Source organism: Danio rerio, chromosome 15 (genome assembly GCF_052040795.2).
Source record: "Danio rerio strain M-AB ecotype USA chromosome 15, GRCz13ab, whole genome shotgun sequence".
In the NCBI taxonomy this organism is placed as follows: Eukaryota; Metazoa; Chordata; class Actinopteri; order Cypriniformes; family Danionidae; genus Danio; species Danio rerio.
Window position 1 is genome coordinate 48,355,859 of NC_141035.1, and position 18,590 is coordinate 48,374,448.

At 37.2% G+C, this 18,590-nt stretch overlaps 1 protein-coding gene and 1 long non-coding RNA gene across 4 annotated transcripts in view; both read right to left on the reverse strand.

Annotated features, from left to right (window-relative positions):
• fgf12b (fibroblast growth factor 12b) overlaps positions 1–18,590 on the reverse strand; it is a 107,215-nt gene that overhangs the window by 41,618 nt on the left and 47,007 nt on the right. The window lies entirely within an intron of this gene.
• LOC147840720 (uncharacterized) lies at positions 12,954–18,552 on the reverse strand. Its single transcript, XR_015510043.1, has 4 exons — positions 17,784–18,552; positions 17,294–17,532; positions 16,945–17,047; positions 12,954–14,545 (listed from the first exon to the last, which is right to left on the reverse strand). It is a non-coding gene; the product is annotated as an uncharacterized LOC147840720 (long non-coding RNA).

Sequence of the window (18,590 nt, forward strand, 5' to 3'; positions counted from 1 at the left end):
TGAGTTAGTGGGAGCCATGCTCTGATTGGTCGGTGGACAAAGGAAAGTAGTGGGAGGTCAACGCTATCTGTCATTATTATGACCCCTGATGGAGCAGTTTGGAAATTGATCAGAAAACTCAACACCAATACACACACACACACACACAAACACACACAACTGGGTCATCAACAATTATGAAGTTTCTGCTGATCAATGTCTTCTTGACCCCACTGACACATGCATATATATCTTAGAGAAAAATCAATCAGCTATTTAATAAAAGTACTTTTTCTGCATAAATTAAGTATATCAACATGGGGGATAAATACTATATTACTTGTGTGAGCTTGTTGTTGTTTTAACATGCCGTAATGTAAATAAGTTATCATTTCTTATAACTTTAAGGTGACGATTTTCCTTTGAATATGTTTTGTTGTTGTTTGCTTGTTTTGTTCTGAACTGTTTTAAAAAAAAAAAAAAAAAAAAAAATGTAATTAAAAATATTAAAAAACGTTTATGCAAATAAAGTTGTTTTATTCACAATTTGGCGTTTGTATCACTCATTACTCATGGGATACTATAAAACACGCATTAACACAAGATGATGTTACAAATTATATTTGTGTAAAGAATAGGCATCGGACAATAACCGGTTTCAAGGTTTACAGCGGTTTGCAAAAGTCAAGGTTTTTAATGCAGCTAAAAAGTTTGGTTACACCGTTCCCAAGGTATATGTGACTTTTTTAAATGTATTTTTTATATGTTGTGAAAAAATGAGTGTTTTTGAAATGCTCTCCTGGGAGAGAACCCTGAGCTCATAAGATCCTCAACCCCGGAGCTCCCTCCTGTTGCAAGGCGAGAGGGGAGTTTGAGCTCAGGTAAATCTCGAGAACTCCCCTGCTGTAGTAGCTACTGAACAGATAGTGATTGCTCTTAAGAGATAACTACTAACTAGGAGCATGTCTATGGTGCCGATTTGGATTAGTCAGTTAACTTAAGCTGCATGTTTTTGGATGGTGGGAGGAAACCGGGGAACCCAGGGGAAACCCACGTGAGCACGGGGAGAAAGTGCAAACTCCGCACAGAAACGTCTGCTGGTTTGGTAAAGCCTGGAACCAGAGACGCTCCTGCTGTGAGGCAACAGTGCTAACCACTGGGTCACCGTGTCACCCATCTAGGAGAAAGGAGGAGTAGGGGTGGAAGGGGGGATTCTTCAATATAAACATGGCTGTGATATGGAATCTTAGGAATCGTCTGATTGGTGAGTCATAAATTGAATAATTTATTAATTTAGCTGTGAGCAATCATAAGCACCTGATCCTCTCCAAATTAGTTTGTAAATAAACTTCACTTAATTACAAATAAGATAAAATAAGTTTCATTTAGAATAATTCATCGTACATACCCAGTAAATACCCTCTTAGTAAGATGTAAAAAAGATATTGATATTAACTGTTCATTTTGTAAGCAACACCCTGACTCCCGCGTTCACTTATTATGCAATGCAGTTATTCTAATTTGCTTTGGAAGGATTTTCCTCTTTTGGCAATGGAGAAGTTAGATTTTTCCTCACTATGGGAAACTGTTTTGTTTGGTTTTGTTAATTATAAAACAGAAGCTTTACATATCAAAAAAAAAAAAATATATATATATATATATATATATATATATATATATTTTTTTTTTTTTTTTTCTTAATCTTCTTATCTTTTTAACAACATTTTATATACATAAATGTACATTTTAAAATTAAAAAACTTTTTTTTAATATTTTGCTTATTGAAATGCAGCATTTATTTTGAAACTATTTCTAACTATTTTACAAAAAAGGCTTTAAAAACAACTGAAATTTGTTATTATCTTTTTTTTTTGTTTGTTTAATGTGTGATGTACAGTTGAAGTCAGAATTGTTAGCCCCCCTTTTAATATTTCCCAAATGATGTTTAACAGATTCAGGAAATTTTCACAGTATGTCTGATAATATTTTTTCTTCTGGAGAAACTCTTGTTTGTTTTATTTCAGCTAGAATAAAAGCAGTTTTTAAATTTTTTAAACACCATTTTAAGGTCAATATTATTAGCCCCTTTGAGCTATATTTTCCTGATAGTCTAGAGAACAAACCATCGTTACACAATAACTTGCCTAATTACCATAACCTGCCTAGTTAATCTAGTTAAGCCTTTAAATGTCACTTTAAGCTGTATAGGAGTGCCTTAAAGAATATCTAGTCTAATATTATTTACTGTCATCATGGCAAAGATAAAATAAATCAGTTATTAGAGATGAGCTATTAACACTATTATGTTTAGAAATGTTGAAAAAATCTGCTCTCCATTCTGACTTCAACTGTATACCCCTTCTGTTTTTTGTTTTGTTTTTGGTTTGTTTTTTGTTGTTGTTTTCTTTTTTAAATGTTTTCTTTTTGTCTTTCCATTTCCTTTATGATGTACTGTGATTGCATATTTTTACTTATCGCATAATAATAAATAAAAAGAATGAAAACAAAACTATAACATATGATGATTATATTAATATACAATAAACTCCGGCATAATGTTGTTCTGTCAAGCTGCTATTTTTATTTTTTTTTGTAACCTGGTAACAACCAGTACAGCGTAGAAACAGCAACATGGCGGCAACATCAAATTAAAAGGCTAAACGAAAATGTCTGTCTCTAACGTCTTGGAAGTAGACATTTACGTGGCAACAACACGACAAAATAAAAATGAAGTGATGTTTTGCATAGTTTGCCGTCAGTTTGACAAGTATTGTTAAATAATTTCAAACTGCAATAAAGTACCTCCACATTCTCCATACTGCTCTTTTTGTTTGCATAACACTTATATTTACAATTGTTTTTTAAGTATTGAAATTCTAGATTTACAGACTTTATTTTTGACACATTATTTAAAATACGTGGCTAAAAATAGCTATTAACTTCCTTTTTTTTTGGTAGGGCCAGTGAAAATTTTGGCAGGGCAAGTAAAAATCTAAACCACTTGCCCGATCGGACCAGTAGAAAAAATCCTTAGCGTTGAACCCTGACATGTGTTTCTTATGTCATTATAATATGTACAAGCACTTACTGTGAAAACTATTGTGTCAGTGTGTACACCTAAAATGTATTGCATTGCATTCAGTGATTGGGTAATCTAAAAGGTCAGTGAAATCTGCATTTGACATTATTATTTATTTATTTTTAAAAGACAGACTAATTTACCAACTCTGCATGAATCTAAAAGCGCTCTAGGTTTACAGTTCAATGCTGCCAGTTAGTGGTGAGCAGTGTGAAGTGCAGATTAAACCACATCAGCTCCACAAATAAACACTACACAGAGACTGATCAATGATTTATGTGTGAGAGTGTGTATTTGCGTGATGCAATCATTTATTCTGAGAGCCTGCATCATTTATGAGGGAAAAAAATGACCATCTTCAAACCTCTCTGCATGCACTCACACACACACGCTCACACACAGCTTTTAAACAGCACTACATCCAGCAACTAAAAACATCCCTGTCTAAACACCTATGAACACTCATGAGCGTTCACTCAGACAGATGCTACACTGGTAAACACACAACCCTTCTAGCTGCAACTCAGTACTGGGAAGCATCCATACACAGTCAATTTAGTTCATCCTATTCCCCTATAGCGCATGTGTTTGGACTGTGGGGGAAACCGGAGCACCCAGGGACAACCCATGCCAACACGGGGAGAACATGCAAACTCCTCACAGAAATGACAACTGAAACAGCCGGGACTCGAACCAACAACCTTCTTGCTTTGAGGCGACAGTGCTAACCTCTGAGCCACCGTGTCGCCTCGTTTCATATTTTAATCAAATCAGAAATCAAGATAAACTCCACTAGATGGCAGCACAACAGTGTGTAGACTGCAGTGTGACCCTGGAGCACAGAACAAGTGTTGTGTTACACAGGAATATTTTTGACAAAGGCTAAAAATACACTGTAGGAGTCCTTTCTTCAGTTATATCAAAGATTTGGAGAAACAGAAGAAGAAGTTGATGAATAGCTTTTGTGTGGACAATGAAGATCCAGTCTTACAGTTCTGTATTGATACACTTTTATATATATATTTGCTGTGCTTTTGAATAGATTACCATTAACAAAAATAGGAGCTTTTTTACTTTTAGTTTGGTTATTTTTTGTTTTTGTTTACACTTTAATATATATATATATATATATATATACACACTCACCGGCCACTTTATTAGGTACGCCTGTCCAACTGCTCAACAATGCAAATGTCTAATCAGCCAATCATATGGCAGCAACTCAATGCATTTAGGCATGTAGACATGGTCAAGACAATGTGCTGCAGTTCAAAGTGAGCATCTGAATGGGGAAGAAAAGGAATTTTAGTGACTTTGAACATGGCATGGTTGTTGGTGCCAGACGGGTTGGTCTGAGTTTTTCAGAAACTGCTGATCTACTGGGATTTTCACGCACAACCATCTCTAGGGTTTACAGAGAATGGTCTGAAAAAGAGCAAATATCCAGTGACCGGCAGTTCTGTGGGCGCAAATGCCTTGTAGATAAGGTCAGAGGAGAATGGCCAGACTGCTTCCAGCTGATAGAAAGGCAACAGTAACTCAAATAAGCACTCGTTACAACCGAGGTCTGCAGAAGAGCATCTCTGAACAAACAACACGTCCAACCTTGAGGCAGATGGAACAGGAAACTGAGGCTACAATTCACACAGACTCACCAAAACTGGACAATAGAAGATTGGAGAAACGTTGCCTGCTCTGATGAGTCTCCATTTCTGCTGACACATTCAGATGGTCGAGTCAGAATTTGGCGTCAACAACATGAAAGCATGGATCCATCCTGCCTTGTATCAACGGTTCAGGCTGGTGGTGGTGGTGTAATGGTGTGGGGGAGATTTTCTTGGCACACTTTGGCCCCATTAGTACCAACTGAGCATCGTGTCAACGCCACAGCCTACCTGAGTATAGTTGCTGACCATGTCCATCCCTTTATGACCACCTTCTGATGGCTACTTCCAGCAGGATAAGACACCATGTCATAAAGCGTGAATCATCTCAGACTGGTTTCCTGAACATGACATTGAGTTCACTGTACTCAAATGGCCTCCACAGTCACCAGAACTAAATCCAATGGAGCACCTTTAGGATGTGGTGGAACGGTAGATTGGCATCATGGATGTGCAGCCGACAAATTTGCGGCAACTGTGTGATGCTATCATGTCAATATGGAGCAAAATCTCTGAGGTTATTTCCAGCACCTTGTTGAATCTACGCCACGAAGGATTAAGGCAGTTCTGAAGGCAAAAGGGGGTCCAACCTGGTACTAGGAAGGTGTACCTAATAAAGTGGCCAGGGAGTGTATATAAAACCTATAACAATATGAAATCTGCTTCTGAAGCAGTGTTTGACTATGCTTGAGCTCTGCTTGATAGCTGTATTTTAAAAAAATATTATAAATAAATAAAATTAATAAAATAAAAATGACCTTTAACTAAAAATATATGACTTTTTGGTCTCTCAGTGGATACTTATGAGTTATATCATTATTGTATCATTAGTATTGTTAATAAATATCAGAAACAATGATATATATTATTATTATACTTCATTTTTAATAAGTCAATATCATTCCTCCCTACCCTCTGCTGTAATTCTGCTTTCTTGCAACAAAAACAGCAGCAGCACTGCACTGCATATGCTAATAATTCAGCTATATGCACAATAAAAGCACGGGTCGCCATGGCAACATGGCATGACGTCACACACACGCAACGACATCACTGCACTGACACCACAACTCTGACATGACTACAGAAATATTAACCAAAGCGCGGTTCACTGCGGTTAAACTCTGACTGCAAGAAAAAAATCAAGGTCAGCCTGCTATAAATAAGCACATTCATCAATTATTTCTGCCTGACGATGTTTCTCTGCTCCACGCCTAAACAAGAACACCAAAAATGTGGAACACACACTGAAACATACACTAATATTGTGGCAGAATTAAGCACAACCGTCACAGGGTTTCCATGGCAACAGAGATTTTGTTTCAATGAAGATGCGGTTCATTCAAAATAATAAAGATAAATATAGTAATGGCTGTCTCTGATGGTACTGTATGTGATTTATGAGGTTTTCACACATCATCGAGACTCTCGTTTTTATTTTGAGGTGCAGATCAGCGTTCAAATCCCTCCTCATGACATCCTTCATTCATTTTCCTTTCGGCTAAGTCCTTTTATAAATTCGGGGCGGCCACAGCAGAATGAACCACCAACTTATCCAGCATATGTTTTACACACCGGACCCCCTCCCAGCCACAATCTGGGAAACACCCATACACTCTCATTCATACACACACACTTTGGCCAATTTAGCTAATTCAATCCCCCTATATCGCATGTGTTTGGACTGTGGGGGAAACCAGAGCACCTGGAGGAAACCCTCACTAACAAGGGGGTGAGAACATGCAAACTCCACAGAGAAATGCCAACTGACCCAGCCGGGGCTTTAACTAGTGACTTTCTTGCTGTATTTTGCTTCTGCTAGCCTGTGCAGATCGCTAGAGAACTCCCAGACGTCCTGCGCTTGGAAACATTACGAAACCCACCTCTACAGTAACACCTAGTGGTCATTTTTATGTATTGCTCTGCAACAGCTTCAGCCAAGAAAAAGTTACGCCCCATTCACACGGGGCGTCAGCGTCAACGCTTCCCATTCACTTTCAATGGGTGACATCAGGCGTTGCCGAACTGCATTGTGGATCCATCTGCACCACTTCAGAAGTGTTGCTCGCTGCAGAAGTTGGGACTAGCTCAACTTTTCAAGCGCCGACGGAAGCGTCAGCTAATCAAATCGCTGTATGCAAATACACCAACTCAGACAGTGGCTTATTGCTGACTGAATTTCATTGGCTGACGCTTTATGACGATCGCTTAAGCCCCAACTTCAGACACGCCTTCAGTCAAGCGATGACGCTGAAGCCCCGTGTGAATGGGGCGTCAAGCAAATTGAGGTATTAAACCCCACATTGTAGAGTTCTGGTTTCAAGTGATTCAGTGAAGCGTTCCTGACTAGCAAGAAGAGATTATGGGTTTAAATCCAGAGTGAATCCAAATGAATACTTTGTAAATACATATGTCTTACTTTGGTCATAACAAAGTAGCATTAATAAAATACATCAAGTCATAATTTCAAAGTATGAACAAGAACAAGTAAGAACAAGTCAGGATTCGAACTCTGGACATTTGTCAGTCAAACGCAGATTCGCCAAGTCTTGAAACGCTTCTGAGATAACTGATACTTTAAATTGCTTTAGTCATGTGACCTGGGTGTTTTGAATCACTTTAGTCACAAGATCTGGGTGTTTTGAAACACTTTAGTCACATGATCTGGGTGTTTCGAATCACTTTAGTCACGTGACCTGGCGTTTTAAATTGCTTTAGACACATGACCAGGTGTTTCGAATCTCTTGAGTCATCTGACCTGGTGTATTGAGTCACTTTAGTCACATGATCTGGGTGTTTCGAATCACTTTAGTCATGTGACCTGGCCTTTCAAATTGCTTTAGACACATGACCAGGTGTTTCGAATCTCTTGAGTCATGTGACCTGGTGTATTGAGTCACTTTGGTCACGTGACCAGGGTGTTTTGAATCTCTTTAGTCACATGACCTAAGTGTTTCAAATCACCTTAGTCACATGACCTGGGTGTTTCGAATCACTTTAGTCACGTGACCTGGGTGTTTCGAATCTCTTTAGTCACATGACCTGGGTGTTTTGAATCAACTTAGTCACATGACCTGGGTGTTTTGAATCACCTTAGTCACATGACCTGGGTGTTTTGAATCACCTTAGTCACATGACCTGGGTGTTTCGAATTATTTATTCAAGTGACCAGGTGTTTCGAATCTCTTCAGTCATGTGACCTGGTGTATTGAGTCACTTTGGTCACGTGACCAGGGTGTTTTGAATCTCTTTAGTCACATGACCTGGGTGTTTCGAATCACCTTAGTCACATGACCTGGATGTTTCAAATCACTTTAGTCACGTGACCTGGGTGTTTCGAATCTCTTTAGTCACATGACCTGGGTGTTTTGAATGAACTTAGTCACATGACCTGGGTGTTTTGAATCACCTTAGTCACATGACCTGGGTGTTTCGAATCACTTTAGTCACATGACCTGGGTGTTTCGAATCAACTTAGTCACATGACCTGGGTGTTTTGAATCAACTTAGTCACATGACCTGGGTGTTTTGAATCACCTTTGTCACATGACCTGGGTGTTTCGAATTATTTATTCAAGTGACCAGGTGTTTCGAATCTCTTCAGTCATGTGACCTGGTGTATTGAGTCACTTTGGTCACGTGACCAGGGTGTTTTGAATCTCTTTAGTCACATGACCTGGGTGTTTCGAATCACCTTAGTCACATGACCTGGATGTTTCAAATCACTTTAGTCACGTGACCTGGGTGTTTCGAATCTCTTTAGTCACATGACCTGGGTGTTTTGAATGAACTTAGTCACATGACCTGGGTGTTTTGAATCACCTTAGTCACATGACCTGGGTGTTTCGAATCACTTTAGTCACATGACCTGGGTGTTTTGAATCAACTTAGTCACATGACCTGGGTGTTTTGAATCAACTTAGTCACATGACCTGGGGGTTTTGAATCACCTTAGTCACATGACCTGGGTGTTTCGAATTATTTATTCAAGTGACCAGGTGTTTCGAATCTCTTCAGTCATGTGACCTGGTGTATTGAGTCACTTTGGTCACGTGACCAGGGTGTTTTGAATCTCTTTAGTCACATGACCTGGGTGTTTCGAATCACCTTAGTCACATGACCTGGATGTTTCAAATCACTTTAGTCACATGACCTGGATGTTTCAAATCACTTTAGTCACATGACCTGGGTGTTTTGAATCACCTTATTCACATGACCTGGGTGTTTCGAATCATTTATTCAAGTGACCTGGTGTTTCAAATCTCTTCAATCACATGACCTGGGTGTTTCGAATCACCTTAGTCACATGACCTGGGTGTTTGGACTCACCTTAGTCACATGACCTGAGCGTTTCGAATCGCTTTAGTCATGTGACCTGGGTGTTTTACATTACCTGAGTCACATGATCTGGGTGTTTCGGATCATGCTTAGGTGCAGTGTTTCAAAACACTTTCTATAATTGCTCAATACCATGTCGAAACATCAATCTCATGTCAGCCATCCCTACATTTCGCCTGTTTATGGACCACGCTTTGGATAACTCTGTATGCACCTGATTGTCCCTGTTTTGACCATGGCCTGTCTAATGATTCTGTCTAATAAAGCAGCATGAGGATCCTCACCTCCATTGTCCCTGACTCATACATTTATTTCAGTGCTTAAAGTAAAATAAAAAAAAATATAGAATAAGTTTAGGCTGTAATGGCATCAGTAACTTGATTCTCTCTGTGTGTGTGTCTGTGTGTGTGTGTGTGTGTGTGTGTGTGTGTGTGTGTGTGTGTGTGTGTGTGTGTGTGTGTGTGTGTGTGTGTGTGTGTGCTAGTAGTTTGGTTATTGATTTAAAACTGGGGCTGTTTCCAAATACATCGCTGGCTCAGAAACACTGCCAAGTTCCAAAAATGCACCTGTGGATCCACAACAACAACAACAATAGAGCCCAGCAAACAATTCTGATTTCAGTCCAGGATAATAATACATTCCAACACACCAGATTCAACAGCCAGAAATGCAACTGTAAAGACTGTACAGGTTCACACATTCAAGACTAGACACATATAACAAGTACACAATACACTCAACAGGCAACACACTAATTCAGCCTCGCTTTTTACAGCCCTGAAATGCTTACAATGACACTAAATCTTACTGGAAGTGAAGATGAACATTTACTTAACAATACTACCTACATAAATCCCTCATCAACAGTCAATTATGTGTATATATGGTGAATGTGTATTAGGTTACATCTTTTACCGTGCACATTACTTGTCTCTTTGCATCTATAAGTGTGTATTTTTACATATTTATTGTCTATTTAGGTACAGACTGTATTTAAATGTGTACTGTAAATAAATCTCCATTTAACTTAAGGTGGTAGTTTTGTGACATGCATAATTTAAAGACAAAAAAGACCACCTATTCCAGCATTTGTTTTACACAACCCACACCAACATGGTGGAGTTAAAAGTTCTGAGGTAGAACGAGAGATTTATACAAGATGTAATATGCAAATGTAAGGTGATAAATATTAGTGCAACATTGTAAGATGGGGTAGATATGATACAGGTAATATAAAACAAAGGCCAGCATATTCAGAACAAAGACACCTTGTTTAATACTCTGTAAAACTTAATCATTTTGAAATGACATGACATAATTTGAAAATGTAAAAATTTGATTTTTAGCTTAATATTTTACATATTTTATATTTATTTAAAGATTAAAGAGACTATTTCAGATATTTTTTGGTATTTTTGTGCACAAAATTATATTCAAAACAGCAAAGCACACAATATATTTGCATTGAATCATTCATTCATTCATTTTCTTGTCGGCTTAGTCCCTTTATTAATCCAGAGTCGCCACAGCAGAATGAACCGCCAACTTATCCAGCAAGTTTTTACATCTCACATTCCTATGCTAGGGACAATTTAGCCTACCCAATTCACCTGTACCGCATGTCTTTGGACTGTGGGGGAAACCGGAGCACCCAGAGGAAACCCACACAAACGCAGGGAGAACATGCAAACTCCACACAGAAATGCCGACTGAGCCAAGGCTCGAACCAGCGACCCAGCGACCTTTTTGCTGTGAGGCGTCAGCACTACCTACTGCGCCTGCATTGAATCATTTAATGCAAAAAATAAAAATTACCGTGATGCATATTGTGATATAAACTGAAACAAAGCCGGCAGCTGGCTCTCTGCAACTCTCATATGGTCGCCCACTGAAGCTAAGCAGGGCTGCGCCCGGTCAGTACCTGGATGGGAGACCACATGGGAAAGCTAGGTTGCTGCCGGAAGTGGTGTTAGTGAGGCCAGCAGGGGGCGCCCAACCTGCGGTCTGTGTGGGGTCTAATGCCCCAGTATAGTGACGAGGACTCTATACTGCTCAGCAAGCGCCGTCTTTCGGATGAGATGTTAAACTGTACTGTACAACTGTTGACTGTACAAAAATTTAGATTAGAGATTACAGATTATATAATACATCATGAGAACTCATAAGAAAATGAAAGACGGGTTTCCCGCAGTCTGTGGTGCTAAAACGTGCGATACACAGCAGTGATGTGAGAAATCTGACTCACGGCGAACAGACGTGACACGATCTGACGATACACTCAACAGGCCCTCAATTTAGCTTCACTTCTTACAACCCTAAAATGCTTACAGTCTTACTGAAGGTTTTGATGAATACTATCTAGTCAGAATACTATTGAAGTCAGAATTATTTTCTTCTTCAAATATTTCCCAAATGATGTTGTAACAGATTGAGGAATTTCTCACAGTATTTCCCAGTTTTTTTTTCTTCTGGAGAAAGCCTTATTTTTTTTATTTCAGCTAGAATAAAAGCAGTTTTAATTATTTTAAAAGCCATTTTAAGGATAATATTATTAGCCCCCTTAACCAATTAAACTCTGCTATTATTTTGGGATTTCCGCCTGGATTTTGCCTACCCGAATTTAAAAGCTTCTTAAATTCACATGCAGAGGTGTAAATGCAAAACTTTGGAATCATTTTGAAGAAAACCCTTTGAATTTTCATAAAATACAATTGAGAGTGTTTAAAATATCTGTATATGTTGTCTGTGTTATAGTAAACACCTAAAAAAAGAGGCGCTTTTTGTATTTTTTTTTATAAACTCAAATTTGAGAGTGTACCTTTTAGGTTGTGTGTGGTCTAGCGTGCTGTAATTAAATTTGGTGGTTCCTGCACATGTCTGTAATCATAGGAAAAAAGAAAAATGTCTCCACCATAATCTCTGCAAAAGTTATTGTATTCCAACTGATGAGAGGTGCTGTACAAGCCACAGCGACTGATCATTGTTTTCATATTTCACTATTCTTTTGTTTGATCAAACATAATTCACTGTTTTTGGACCACGTCAGACATATAAAAGGATTACTTATGCACATCAGCTCAAAAACAGAGGAGAATGGCCCTGAAGCGCACAGCATAAGGTAAGAGATGACAGCTGTCTGTGCTATCTGGGGCTGCTTATTGATTATAAATGTATTGTTTACACTTCTGGAAACACAGCGATTCATTCAACAACTGTTTGATATGTGCTTGTTCACTTGTGTTTTGCTTAGATTGAGTGCTGTTGCTGTGTTCTAGTTTTCTCTTTATTTAGGGGTTGATTTATTAGATAAGCTTGTGCAGCTCTGTTTATTATCTATTGCGAAGTTGAACGATCTTTATGAGAATTTGATTATATGAGATCTTGTTATGCTAATGGCTAACAGTGTGTACTTTACGAGAACTCTAGTAATATGAGCAGCTTAGTTTACCTATTTGTTACGCCCCATTCACATGGGGCTTCAGTGTCAACGCTTCCCATTCACTTTGAATGGGTGACGTCAGGCGTTGCCGAACTGCATTGTGGATCCGTCAGCGCCGCTTCAAAGGCATTGCTCGCTGCAGAAGCTGGGTATTATCTCAACTTTTCAAGCGCCGACGGAAGCGTCAGCCAATCAGATCGCTGTATGCAAATACACCTGCTAGACAGTGGCCTATTGCTGACTGAATTTCATTAGTTGATGCTGCTATGATGATAGCTTTAGCCCCAACTTCAGACACGCCTTCAGTCAAGCGATGACGCCGAAGCCCCGTGCGAATGGGGCGTTAGTGGGTAAAGGAGGTGTTGCCACATGTGTAATTATGTTTTAAAGTAGTTAGAAAGTTTAATTAAGCTATATGCTGAAGATTAAAATTTTGTTTCTGCATTTTTCTTTGGTTAGTTAGTTTAGTGGGTTGGGGCTTAGTTAGATCATATTGTTTTATTTATTTCTTTGTTTTGGCAACACTCCTGTTTTCTGTTTAATCCGATTATTTAAAATTACATTTTCTATATTCATTGTTTGACATTCTCTGTTTAATAAATACTTATTTATTTTTATACATATTTATTATAAGTATACTTATTTACTCTACTTCACAGTATGTCTGATAATATTTTTTCTTCTGGAGAAAGTCTTATTTGTTTTATTTTGGCTAGAATAAAAGCAGTAATTAATTTTTTAAACACCATTTTTGGGACAAAATTATTAGCCCCTTTAAGCTATATATTTTTTTCGATAATATACAGAACAAACCATCGTCATACAATAACTTGCCTAATTACCCTAACCTGCCTAGTTAACCTAATTAACCTAGTTAAGCCTTTAAATCTCACTTTAAGCTGTATAAAAGTGTCATGAAGAATATCTAGTAAAATATTATTTACTGTCATCATGGCAAAGATAAAATAAATCAGTTATTAGAAGTAAGTTTTTAAAACTATTATGCTTAGAAATGTGCTGAAACAATCTTCCCAGAACAGAACAGAAATTGGGGAAAAAAATAAACAGGGGTGCTAATAATTCTGACTTCAACTGTATATATTTCACTTAACAAGCGGTTGTGTCTTCTCATTATTCATCCAGCATCATTAGTCTCACTGATTGTTACATTTCATTCATTTAATATTTTAATAACTTAAACACGTAACATACACTGACATAAATATTATAGAATATAAAAAACAATACTTTAGGGACATTTTGTTTTACTTTTCAGATGGCAATTCCACTAGAGAGCGCTGTCTACAATTCTTTGAATCTTAAATTCATTACTTTGGGGATGTTTTGATATACATTTAAGATGACAAATCTACTTGAGGGCACCGTCTACTTCTCTGTGAATGTGAAACACAATACTTTAGGGGGGTTTTGTTGTATGTTTCTGACGGCAGATCCACTAAAGGGCGCTTACTATATTTCTTCGACTTTTAAATACGTTACTTTAGGGATGTTTTGTTGTACATTTTGGATGGCAAATACACTAGAGGGCGCTGTCCACATTAATGGAAATCTAAAATACTTTGCGGATGTTTTGTTGTGCGTTTCTGATGGCAGATCCACTAGAGGGCGCTGTCTACATTTCTGCAAATCTGAAATTCATTACTTTGGGGATGTTTTGTTATACATTTCTAATAGGTAATCCATTATAGTGCGCTGTCTACATTTCTGCAAATCTGAAATAAGTTACTTTGGGGATGTTTTGCTATACGTTTTCGGATGACAAATCCACTAGGGGGTGCTGCCTACATTTCTTTTAAATCTGAAATGTTACTAGGGGTATGTTTTGATGTAGGTTTCAGATGCCAAATCCACTAGTGGACATGGTCTATTTTTTTATATATATATATATAACATATGCTACTTTAGAGACGTTTTGTTGAATGTTTCTGATGGCAAATCCACTAGAGGGCGCTGTCTACATTTCTGTGAATCTAAAATACGTTACTTTAGGGATGTTTTATTGTATGTTTCTGATGGTAAATCCACTAGGACAGTGGTTCTCAAACTGTGGTACGCGTACCACTAGTGGTACGCGGGCTTCCTCCTAGTGGTACGCGGAGGAATCGCTGAATAATGAATGAAACAATTAACACTTTTAATCCTTTAATGCGTAATATAACATTGATGTAATCAGCATTGGCTGTTTTGTGAAGCGTACGATCACAGCGCTGTGCTTGGAGTGTTTATTTTAGTGCATTGTGTCATAAGCTGCTGAAAATCAGTTTCCGAAGTTCAAGAATTGATTCTGAAGCGTGATTTGACTGACATGAAAAGTGGCCAATCACAGTCGACCTTGTCTAGTTGCGTGAAACGTAAGGGCGGGACAAAGGCTTTCTGTGTTGCAAATACAGAAAAAACAACTTAAAAACAAATGTTTTGTTGGAATAATGCTTCTCGGATGTTTTCACTACAGAGATGTCTAGCAGAGTAATTAAACTGCGGACATATTTCCTGCCTATTTGATGATCTTCATACACGTTTCGCTCTCCGACAGCCAGTCTCTCGCCTCTGACCTGTCACTCCTCCAAATACATTCTGAATGGCGGCGCGGGAATGAAGGTATTGCGCAATAACTCATTTCTGGAAATGCGGCGAGTGCTTTATTTTAACACAAGAGCGCATTCATGTACGCAAATCGCTAAAACAGATATGCGAGCTCTTAAATAGGCTTTTTTTCAAATTAACTGCAAGTCCTCTCATGATCGCCTGTGTGCTCAGACTGAATACAATCGCGATCTCTCCACTATTAAAGTAGACATTATTTATCTTTGCTCCTTGACTAAATTTAGTCAAAAGTATCAAAGTTATCAAATATTTAGAAATAGATTGATACATGATCGATGACAATGCTAATGGTCTTCTTATTTGGCTGTGTTGTGAAGTGAAACTTACTTTTAGCAAAGGTGGAACATTTTTTATTTCTTTACGACAAAATAATTATGCTGGAAATGTTTCTGGGTGAGGTATTTGTGTGATTTATACATTTAGCTGTATTCTGATCTGTCCTAAAGCATTACAGGTCAAAGCAATCCATTGTTAGCCTACTTATTGTTTATTTATCACAATTTACAATAAGGCTCTTAAAGCACTGCTTTGATAAATGTAGTGTCGTCATATTTCAAATACCTCAAGTAAAATGAAGTCATTTGTTTTATTTTTTTTACTGACAGTGTACTTGTATTTTTTTTACGTTTCTATTTTAGATTAAGATCAAGTGTAAAATAAAATCTACATGTGATGTACAGCTATTTAAGAAACAAATTTGCCATATTGTAAATAAAATAGTGTAAAATATGTAAATAAAATGCTAAATTTAAATCTTTTTACCATATACTTAAATTTAACCTTTCAAAGCTTAAAAATATATATTTTTAAAAATGGGCAAAAAGTGTCTCTATGGCCTTAAAGATTATTTGGTAGTTTTACCAGTGCTATTGAAAAAGATTAATTGTCATGAAAGGAAAAATTGACTATACTTCCTTTGTTAGTGCAAATTATACATCTAGCTTTGGGATGTAAGCAATCAAACCATTAAATCAGGTTTACACTTAAAAAAAAGTGATTTCATTATGAAAATCAGATTTTTTTTTCAAAAGTAACCAACTAGTACTTTTTAAAAGAGTAATTTGTATACCTAATATTAGTATTATTTACTAAAATCTTTGTTATTTTAGCAGTGTAATAGTATTTTTACTTGAGTACAAAAAAGATTTCACAAGCACTTAGTGCAGGTTTATTATATTATTAATATATGATTAATAAATATTATTATTAATGGTTTTTATTTGTATCTATTCTTATGCAATGTTTTATGGGTTGCTGAGAATACATTTCAGGTCTTCAATACATAGCATGTCAGTCTTGAAAAAAAATAGGTGCTGGAATTGATTTTCATTAGGCTGTGCCTGTATGAACCCTGTCATGTACATTTAACATTTATTTCAAGATTTGTCTGAAAGTGTAGGAATATGACATATAGCCTATATTTATAAGGTCTAAGCAGCATCTCCAGCTTTTGATGAATAGGCTACTATGAATACTTTAGATTTAAGTACAGCAGTTTTCTTTTTACTTTTTAAGAACAGCGCCATTTTTTATGAACTTTTAAAAGCACATTTTAACTAAAACTTTTTTTTTTTAATCTGCAAGCACAGTTAATGTTCAGACTATTTCAAATGTTTAAAGTGACTGACAATAATACATATTCTTACTAATAGGAAGTAATCTGCATCGTTTTAAAACTGTGCACACCTGTAGCTGCTTAATTAGGCTTACGACGCTATTTTTTAATACTGGTTAAAAAATAGCGTCGTAAGGTGGTACTTGGAGAGACGATTTTTTTCTAAGGTGGTACTTGGTGAAAAAAGTTTGAGAACCACTGCACTAGGACACTGTCTACATTTTCATGAATCTAAAATATGTTACTTGGGGTATGTTTGGATAAACATTTAAGATGAAAAATCCACTAGAGGGCACTGTCTACTTCTCTGTGAATGTGAAACACGTTACTTTAGGGAGGTTTTGTTGTATGTTTCTGATGGCAAATCCACTAGAGATATTGTCTATATTTCTGCAATTCTGAAATGCTTTACTTTGGGGATGTTTTGCTGTACATTTCGGAGGGCAAATCCACTAGGGGGCACAGTCTACATTTTTTTGAATCTGAAAATGTTACTTAAGCTATGTTTTGATGTACGTTTCAGATGCCAAATCCACTACAGGGCATGGTCTACTTTTTTTTTTATATAACGTATGCTACTTTAGAGACGTTTTGTTGAATGTTTCTGATGGCAAATCCACTAGAGGGCGCTGTCTAAATTTCTTACAATATGAAATTTGTTTTTTTAGGGACGGTTTGTAGTATGTTTCAGATGGCAAATCCACTAGAGGGCGCTGTCTACATTACTGCAAATCTGAAATACTTTGTGGATGTTTGGTTGTATGTTCTGGATGGCAAATCCACAGGAGGGCCCTGTCTACATTTCTGCAAATGTGAAATACATTACTTTGGGGATGTTTTGTTGTACATTTCTAATAGCAAATGCACTAGAGAGCGCTGTTTACATTTCTTCTAATCTTAAATATGTTACTTTGGGGATGTTTTGTTGTATGTTTTAGATGGCATATCCACTAGAGGGCGCCGTCTAATTGTCTTTGAATATGAAACATGTTACTTTAGGGACGGTTTGTTGTATGTTCCAGATGGCAAATCCCCTAGAGGGCGCTGTCTGCATTTCTTCGAATTTAAAATACATTACTTCAGGAACATTTTGTGGTATGTTTCTGAAATCAAATCAAATCAAATGTTGGGAAAACCATGCTGGGAAACACTCATTCACATATGCAGTTACTGAAGTTTGTCCTGCGCGCTTGCGGTTTTTTAGTTACTTCTTTGGTTTGGTGCGTTAATCTTATTGTTACTATTATTCAAAAGAAGGTAATGATTCGCACTCAATTGCTTTGTACTGTTTTTATTTTTTATTTTTTTTATTTTTACTTTTACACACTGAGGAAGGCTTTGTGCCGAAACGTCTGTTGGTCGGTTATCACCCGTAAAATGTAAGAAAAAGTAAAAATAAAAACAGTATGAAGCAATTGAGTGCGAATCATTAACTTCTTTTGAATAATAAACACTCATTCACACACACACTCATACACTACAGCCAGTTTAGTTTATCAAATTCACCTGTACCGCATGTCTTTGGACTGGGGGGAAAACCAGAAATGTCAACTGGCCCAGGCGGGATAAAAGACAACTTAGGTTAAAAATCTATGTTTTTTTGTATTTCATAATTATCTTATTAATTTAAAAGTTGTATATGTTCCCTTTCAGACGTGTGTGAAAATATATATAATTAATTGTGTTTGTGTGTGAGAGAGGCTATGTGTGTGACTGTGTGTGTGCCTATGTGACTATATATATCTGTGTGTATAAATAAGTGTGTTTGTGTGTCTGTGTGTATATGAATAAGCGTGTGTGTGTGTGTGTGTGTGTGTGTGTGTGTGTGTGTGTGTGTGTGTGTGTGTCTG